Below are 8,785 nucleotides of genomic sequence, written 5' to 3'. Positions count from 1 at the left end.
AATACAGCAATAACAGCATCATCAAAATTAGATAGTGTTCAGAATCATTTACCTCCTCAGATTGGATTTTGTGGCCAGAACATTTGGGGAAAAGAAAAAAAACATTCACAGCCTGAAACCTTAGCACAATTGACATTCTATTAATATGTTATGTCATATTATGAACTTGAAAACATGCCAACATTACCTTAAAATGTTCCTCTTTGCCACATTTGTCTTCATGGGTAAGACTTGTGCATCTTCTTCCTCCCCATTAAGCCTGTGCAAAGTTACATCCCTGTCACTAATTTAAACACTTGGATGTGGTGGAAGTTAGTTTACCTCAGCTCTCTTTGGATTCTTCTAATACTTTATGGGTGTTTGTTCACCTGACTGTTTCCTTTTCATGGAGTTGACATCAAGCTCAGGACAACGCATACATGTCAACCCTAATTTGGTCCCACCTGTATTACAAACCCATAAAATCCTTATTTTCCCATAAAAATCCTTATGTCAGTTTTATCAATACTAAAGCTGTTTCATGCAATAACATTAATCTTACCTTACTTTCTTTCTTATATGAAGACATTGACAGTATCTTGTTCCAAATGACATTTTATTGCACAAAGAAAAAACAGATTTCTAAATATCACAGTGACTGCCATCTGGCATCATAAGGTGAATCAACAAGGTTACACAGCTCAATGTTCTTGGTTGTATTCATAAGTTGCCTTTTTGGCCAAATGAACTTGTTCATTTGTTGGAACAATGTCACAACATGTGTCAGTGTTGATTTTGCACTGCAGCAAAGCTGTTAGAGTGTCAGTGTTCAAATTCTTCCTGCAGTCAGTGTGAATTTTTCTCACTTGAGAAAACACTCTTTCACAATCTGCATTGCTATGTGGCAGGCACAACACAGCTTCCATAACTTTCCTCATGGATGGAAATCTTACTTCCCCCATCACTGTCTGCTTGTTGAGGATATCCACCCAAACCTCATCATTTCTTCTGGGCTTGCCATTCTTGGTGGAGAAGAGATCATCATCATCTTCCATGAGCTGATAATCTTCAAATTCTTCTTTCAGGGCTTCAAGGTCTGTTGTTGGAGTGAACTTATTGGCCAAAGAAACAACTGCAAATGATTGATAAATAAATCTAATAAATTCTCTCGTGCAACTTTGATTTCAAATGTTCTTTGACATCGTAAATGCCAGATGCCGCAACCTTAATGTCCCGTGAACAAAGCGAACATGATGCATACTCTTCTCCAAGTTTTGACGGACCAATTACCTTAAATAAATCCGTCCATTCCGAACGAAAACGTCCGGTGTATCTTGTTTTTTTGGCCGGCCTGTCCCCCATTTTCTCAACCACTGCGAACGACTCGCAATTTTCGCGCTAACACAAATTTCTTAACTGCGCATGTCAGGAAACTGTTAGAAGTCTCGCGCGATAGACGAGATTTTGTGACCGGTTGTTGTTTAAATCGAGCTTATGCACACGTGTAGCACGTAGCCGACAGTAAATACTATATAAATTTAAAAAGGGTAAGCAATATATACTAATATTATTATTTTCATGAAAACAGTTAAATCCGTATTCATTTCCAAATACGCCCGTATGCTTTTGCAACACTTAAAAATCCGTAAGAAATACGGACAAACCTTATGGGTTGACATGTATGACAACGTATATCATGCCTTCCAAGTTTGGATAAGGAGTGAATTAATAATTAGCCATCTTGATTTGAAGACGCTGCAACCACCCGTACGCCACGTGGCTCGTCAAAGCAGTACCAACAACCTGTACTTGAACAGAAAATATCTTAAAAGCAACGAAGTACAACATCTACACATTTGTTATATTACAGTGTAAAACTAATGCAATGTTCATCATTAGCTCAATAATTAATATAAAGGTTCTTACTCACCAACTGAAAAACCTGCTATATGACAGATGTCACCTCTCTGCTTAGTTTCCTGATAACGGAGTTACAGTGAGAAGAAAAATAAGTTACAGATAAACTTTTATTTATACATTTCTACACTATTACACTTAATTTACTTTAAAAACTAAACCTAACAAAATGTAACATATTCTACCATTGTTATTCAAAGTTCTGTCTTCAACTGTTATGATAGCATGTTAAAAATAACTTCATTAAATAAGCTTCATTCATGTACTTAAGCACTCATGTCCAGTTTCAGTACAGTTGGTTAGCTTACTAGCATATATTAGCAACACAGCACATCTTGCTTTCATTGCTAATAAATGGTTAGCACCTTAGCGTCAACGTTTCGGACGATTTGGAATAATTTCTTCAGTCAAACCACCTCTAAAGACCACGTATGCTAAGCTACATGAGTAAAAAATGACGAATGATACACTGTTTGTTTTATTTTAGTGCACATTTTACAAACCTGAAGCATTGCCACGTTTGGATTTCTGCTCAGAGCCTCAGACTCAAAAGCACGGCTGTTGGCAAGTCGAGATTCTTTTTCTACGCTGTGTGTGTGTCTGTGTCTGTCTGGTTAGAAACATGGCGCGCCACCTGGTGGCGTAACTGAAACAGCGATCCAACCTAGATATTATTCATTCATTTGCTATTTGTTTTATTGAATTGAAGCGAAACTCTGGTCAGATGGGAAAAGATTGTCTCGACAGCACCTAACTAAATATTATGGCATTAAACGAATAACTACTAAGGAACATTCTAGATAACCACAAACAGCAATGTCTGTGTCAAATAGACAAAACCAAAATATATATGAAGCTATAAAACATCAAATGTAAAACGGAAGGGAAATAATATACTTACTCTTGAATCACAACAAAAATTGGTGACTGCTGTTTACTTTTGAAGAACTTGACACGTGACATGCACATACTTTGCACATTTAAGTACAATACATACAAAGTCTGATTGTTTGAGCAGAAATTATTGCTTGGACCTGAAAACAAAATAAACGTAAAACTTACACTGTCAAATAGCAATAGTATTTGTAGTAGTGTAAAGCAAACAAACCAGGAGAATACAATTACAAAAAACAACACTCCTCCAGAAGAAGTTGAAAGTGAAACTATATCACACGGCTAATAATTGATTACCTTTTTCTGAATTAGGTTAGGGAACTGTATTTTCATGATATGCAATTGCGGGTAGTGCAGTTCTGATTCAGCAGAACCATCCACATTTAGTTGTTTCCCAGAAACAAGTGTTTTATTTTACTTTCTTTTTTACTTTCTTTAAAATCTTTTTGTACTGTACATTATATAAGTAATATACAGTATAATATTTAAGATATACAAGATAAATATGATTTATATATAGATATATGTATAAGGTACATAAGATATAAGTTAGCATTGTATAGTATAACTATAGAACTAATAGTACAAACAAATTGACGAGACGACCTGAACAAGACACAAGCGGCACACTAAGAAACACTGAGAAATAGGGCTCAGGGAGAGAGAGGCGAGAGACGCATGCGCGAGATGCTGTGATTATCGCGAGACCTACAGCGAGACCGGGAAACCCCAACATGGCAGCGCCCTGCTGCTAAGATAGAACTAGCTCTATTATGCTAAACTAATTCGAGTTTAACCATTATATATCTTGGCTTTTCTCTTTTCATCCGACAGATTTGGAACACCACCCAACGTGGAGGACCTCGAACGCTTCATTGACGGTTATTTTTACAACTGCGCGATGGAGGACTCTTCCGTCGAGAAACCGTCGAAAAAACCCTCTAAAAAGAGAAAGAATGACTCAGCGACGGACATGGACGACCTAACCACTACGGAGGTCTCGGTCAGTATGCTGGAGTCCATAAATAAAAAATGAGAGGTCCTCTCCCTAATCTGCGAGGACGTCAAAGGATTAAAAGAAAGCATCGAATTCTTCAGCCAACAAGTAAGCGATCTCCATCGCGACAATGCCGAGATACACTCTACACTCGTGACTGTTTCAGCCGAGTTAGAAACCGTTAAAAAGGAAAATAAAATGCTAAAATAAACTATTCTGGATGTTCAATCCCGTAGCATGCAGGATAATTTAATATTCTTAGGTATATCCGAGAATACCTCTGACAATCCAGAGGTTGAGATAAAAAAAATTATGACGACGTCGTTAAAAATTCCTCAGGAGACGGTAAATAACATCTCTTTTCACCGGGTACATCGGCTTGGAGCCCGTAGGGGCAACAGACCCCGTCCTATTATCGCCAAATTTGAGCATTTTAAACAAAAAGTATTTGTTAAAAGTAAAGGACGGGAGCTTAAAGGGACCTCATTTGGAATGAATGACCAATTCCCTAGAGAGATTAATGAGCGGCGAAAGGTACTGTTTCCTATAATGAAACAAAATAGGCAGGAGGGTAAACGGACTATGATGGTCGTTGATAAACTATACATCGATGGCCAACTATTCCGGAGCCCCAACTCCACTCCCTGGCTGTTCTAATTGGCATTGATGGAACTAAACTTTGTTTGATTATTAGATGTATACATATACATATACTGTATATGTGGTTATAAAACCTAAAATATGAATACTCATTATGTTTAGGCTATATTATAAATATAATAATAATACATAACTATATCTAAAAGTAGATTTAAACAAAAAAAATCTCGCTTGGGTTACCAGTTACTGGTGTATTTTAATGTTGTTTAATTCCCCACTAACTTCCTTCACTTTCACATCCCTACCCGTTTTTTCACTGTTATATTTACTTACACATTTCCTCATATTTTACACAAATTATATAAATCACCTAACTACTTTGATTCTATCCTATAACATGCCAGTATTGACAAATGGCCTATGCAGATATATACACAGGACTGAGCCTATATTGTTTGTATGCATAAATTAGTTCTGGTTTCCTGGAATGTTTGTGGCGCTCGCTCACAGGCAAAAAGAATAAAAACTTTAGACCATCTCTTAAAATTAAAAGCAGATATTTGCCTCCTGCAAGAAACCCACCTACAAAAATCTGAAGAAAAATTACTTATTGATAAGAATTTTAGCCAAGCATACTCTGCCCCTTATAACAGCAGACAAAGAGGAGTCTGTATACTCATACAAAAGAATTTACTCTTTACTCTAAATAATACAATAACAGACCCAGAGGGCCGATACATTATTATTCAGGTAACTATATTTAATAAAATATATACATTTGGCAATTTATTATTTAATATATTTAATGATGATCCGGCCTTTTTCCATGAATTTTTCTCTCAGCTGTTTGATTTAGCAGCGAACTCTACTATTATTATTGGAGGAGACTTTAACACAGTCTTAAATCCATTAATAGACCGTTCTTTTTTATTTTATTTTATTACAGGAGAGCTCAGTATTGTTCATTCGATTTGACATCATCATTGCTCTCCTTTTTAATAGACCGTTCTAATAACACAACATGTATAAGGCGATTACAATCTACTAAAGTAATAGGGGAATATATGGATGATTTTGGCCTCGTCGACAGCTGGAGACTTAAAAACCCAAATAAGAAGGAATTTACCTTCTTTTCCGCTGTGCACCGGTCTTTTTCAAGAATTGATTATTTTCTTACAAATAACTCTATTGCTGATAAAACTGTTACAAAAATACATCCTATCATTATTAGCGACCATGCACCAGTCTCACTTTCCCTACAAGTTGATTATACCTTTAAACCACCACCAACATGGCGTTTTAACATCTCACTGCTAAACGATGTAGAGTTTGATAAAATTATAAGGAAAGAGTGGGCAGACTTTTTGGAAATAAATGACTCTCCAGGCCTATCGCCATCTCTTCTCTGGGAAGCTGGGAAAGCAGTAATTAGAGGTAAAATTATATCATATTCATCTTATAAAAAGAAACAGGATCAAAAATTAGAAAATGACTTGGAAGATAAAATTAAACAACTGACGGATGAGTACGCAATAAACCCAAATGACCAAATATGGACTGACTTACAAAATACAAAAATACAGTTAGACGATATGCTAACTAAAAAAACAGAGTTTATAATACAACAATTGAGATACAACAACTTTGAATATAATAGCAAATCAGGTAAATTTCTTGCAAACCAACTTCAACGCAATCGGGAAAAATCTCTTATAACGACTATCAAAGGGACAACTGGTGAATGTACACAATCACCAGAAGAAATTAATCAAATTTTTTATAACTATTATCGCAACCTATACTCAGAAACTAACAAGCCTAACCCTGAACATATTGAGGCATTCCTCAGTATCTTAAATATGCCTCAGCTAACTACTGAATATAAAGATATGTTAGAAGCGCCACTTACTATAAACGAGTTGTACAGTGCTCTAGATAGTATGCCTAATGGCAAGGCACCTGGCCCAGATGGTTATCCGGCTATATTTTTTAAGCACTACTGGTTAATGCTTGCTCCGCTATTCTTAAGAGTAGTAACAGAAATCAAAACTAATGGTTACATACGTCCACACATGAATACAGCAGCAATTAAACTTTTATTAAAGCCAGAAAAAGACCCCACCCTTCCATCAAGTTACCGTCCGATTTCACTAATTAACACTGATATTAAAATTATTACTAAGGCTTTCACATCTAGACTAGAAACAGTAATCTTGACAATTATTCATAGCGACCAAACAGGCTTTATTAAAGATCTTCACTCTACTAATAATATTAGGAGGCTCTTTAACCTTATTAGCATGTCACAGCGGCATGATAAAAAGGCAGTTATTATATCATTGGATGCAGAAAAAGCTTTCGACAAAGTTAACTGGTCCTTCCTCTTTGCTGTTTTAAATAAATTTGGCTTTGGGAAATCATTTATCCACTGGGTGTCAGTATTATATGATTCTCCCAAAGATACAGTTACTACTAATGGGATTATATCTAAGAGCTTTATTTTACAGAGAGGCACAAGACAGGGATGCCCACTGTCCCCTTTATTATTTGCAATATTTATTGAGCCACTTGCAATAGCCATACGCCAGGAAAGAAGGATTCAAGGAATTCACTCTGGGGTAACAGAACATAAAATTAATCTATATGCCGATGATATTTTACTTTATTTAGAAAACCCGGCGATTTCGTTAGGGGAAGTATTTAACTTAATAACTAAATTCTCACAGTTGTCAGATTATTCTATTAACTGGACAAAATCAACACTTCTACCTATTACAGAAAATTCATGGAACCCTGCAAGCCAGGACCCACACTACTCATTTTCTATAGGTCATTTAAAATACTTAGGCATAAAAATCTCACCTAAATTAACTGATTTAATTCATTTAAACTTTTCTCCACTTCTGGATAACATTCATAGTGACTTGGAACGCTGGAATAATCTTCCTATTTCTTTAATAGGACGAATAGCCACCGTTAAAATGAAAGTTCTACCTAAAATAAACAATTTTTTCTCAATGATTCAATTTAAACCTACGGCTAACTGGTTCCAGTTGTTGGACTCAGCCGTTACAAAATTTTACTGGAATAAAAAAAAAAGCAAAGATTAGTCTATCTACTCTTCAGAAAAGTAAATCCAAAGGTGGTCTAGAGGCACCAAATTTTATGTACTACTATATAGCTAACCAGCTACAATATATCGTTCTATGGGCGCAACCCAACAGAGATACTAACTGTTGGCTGGAACTAGAACAAAAGGATTGTAATAACCTCAGACTTCTAGATTTACTCTTTATTACAACATCAATTAAGCGACATAATTGTTTTAAAAACCCAATGATTTCCGCCACCCTGACTGCTTGGTGGAAGGCATTAGAAATTACAAAAGCCCGAGTGGAGCCCTGTGGGCTTTCTCCCCTATGGCATAACCCTGGCTTTCGAATTAACAACCAATCGTTTTATTTAGGTGTGTGGGAGCAGAAAGGAATTACACAGCTCCACCATCTCTTCTCAGATAATATGTTTATGTCATATACATCCTTGCTCCAAAAATACAAAATAACAAACGGAAATTTTTTACATGATCTGCAAGTTAAAAATATGATAAAGAAACAAATTCCAACACTTCAGGGTACACTCCAACCGCCTGGTTTAGCTGAAGATATTACCAAGCTTTCTCCGACAACAACAAAAAAACTTTCAAAAATATATAAGTTACTTTCATATACGGATAAAATGTCTTCACCCATCTCGAAATGGGAGACAGACTTGTCTATAGCTCCGGAATCTGACTTTTGGATTCAAGTTTGTGAAAATGCATTTAAAATGACAAAACACACAAATTTACAACTTATCCAATATAAAATTATCCATAGAACATACATTACTCAATATATGATGAAGAAAATGGGACTCTCCGACTCCGACATTTGTCTCCAGTGTTTACAAAACACTACAGACACTTATTTTCATGCTTTATGGTCATGCACTCCGGTTATGTATTTCTGGACTAAAGTCTTAGAAAAACTTTCCGCTATCTTATACTATAGGATACCTTTATCTCCAAACTTGTGTTTGCTAGGTGACCTAACAACAACTGACTTACCACACAAACAATTTCAATCTACACTTGTAGCCCTTACTATCGCAAAAAAAACAATTCTTGTTAACTGGAAAAATAAACAAACTCTGAATATCGACCAATTGTCTAACCTCCTCATAAATCACATTTTAATGGAAAAAATATCGGCCTCAAATAAAAAACAAATATCAAAATTCATAGAAATATGGTCTACGTATATAGAATATTTTAACCTAATTCTGGTTATTTAATTCTGCCTGTTAGCGAGAGCCACCACATCGTGATAACTTACATTGATGTCTCTGCATTTGACAGTT

General features: G+C 35.7%; 1 long non-coding RNA gene across 1 annotated transcript; it reads right to left on the bottom strand.

Moving 5' to 3' along the window:
* Positions 1-337: 337 nt before the first annotated feature.
* LOC144061625 (uncharacterized) lies at positions 338-2,472 on the bottom strand. The gene is made up of 4 exons (XR_013296224.1): positions 2,400-2,472; positions 1,910-1,958; positions 1,644-1,782; positions 338-1,111 (listed from the first exon to the last, which is right to left on the bottom strand). It is a non-coding gene; the product is annotated as an uncharacterized LOC144061625 (long non-coding RNA).
* Between the last annotated feature and the right edge of the window lie 6,313 nt (positions 2,473-8,785).

This window comes from Vanacampus margaritifer, chromosome 12 (genome assembly GCF_051991255.1).
Source record: "Vanacampus margaritifer isolate UIUO_Vmar chromosome 12, RoL_Vmar_1.0, whole genome shotgun sequence".
Classification (NCBI taxonomy): domain Eukaryota; kingdom Metazoa; phylum Chordata; class Actinopteri; order Syngnathiformes; family Syngnathidae; genus Vanacampus; species Vanacampus margaritifer.
The sequence above is the reverse complement of the archived record's forward strand: the minus strand, read 5'-3'. Positions and strand labels throughout refer to the sequence as shown.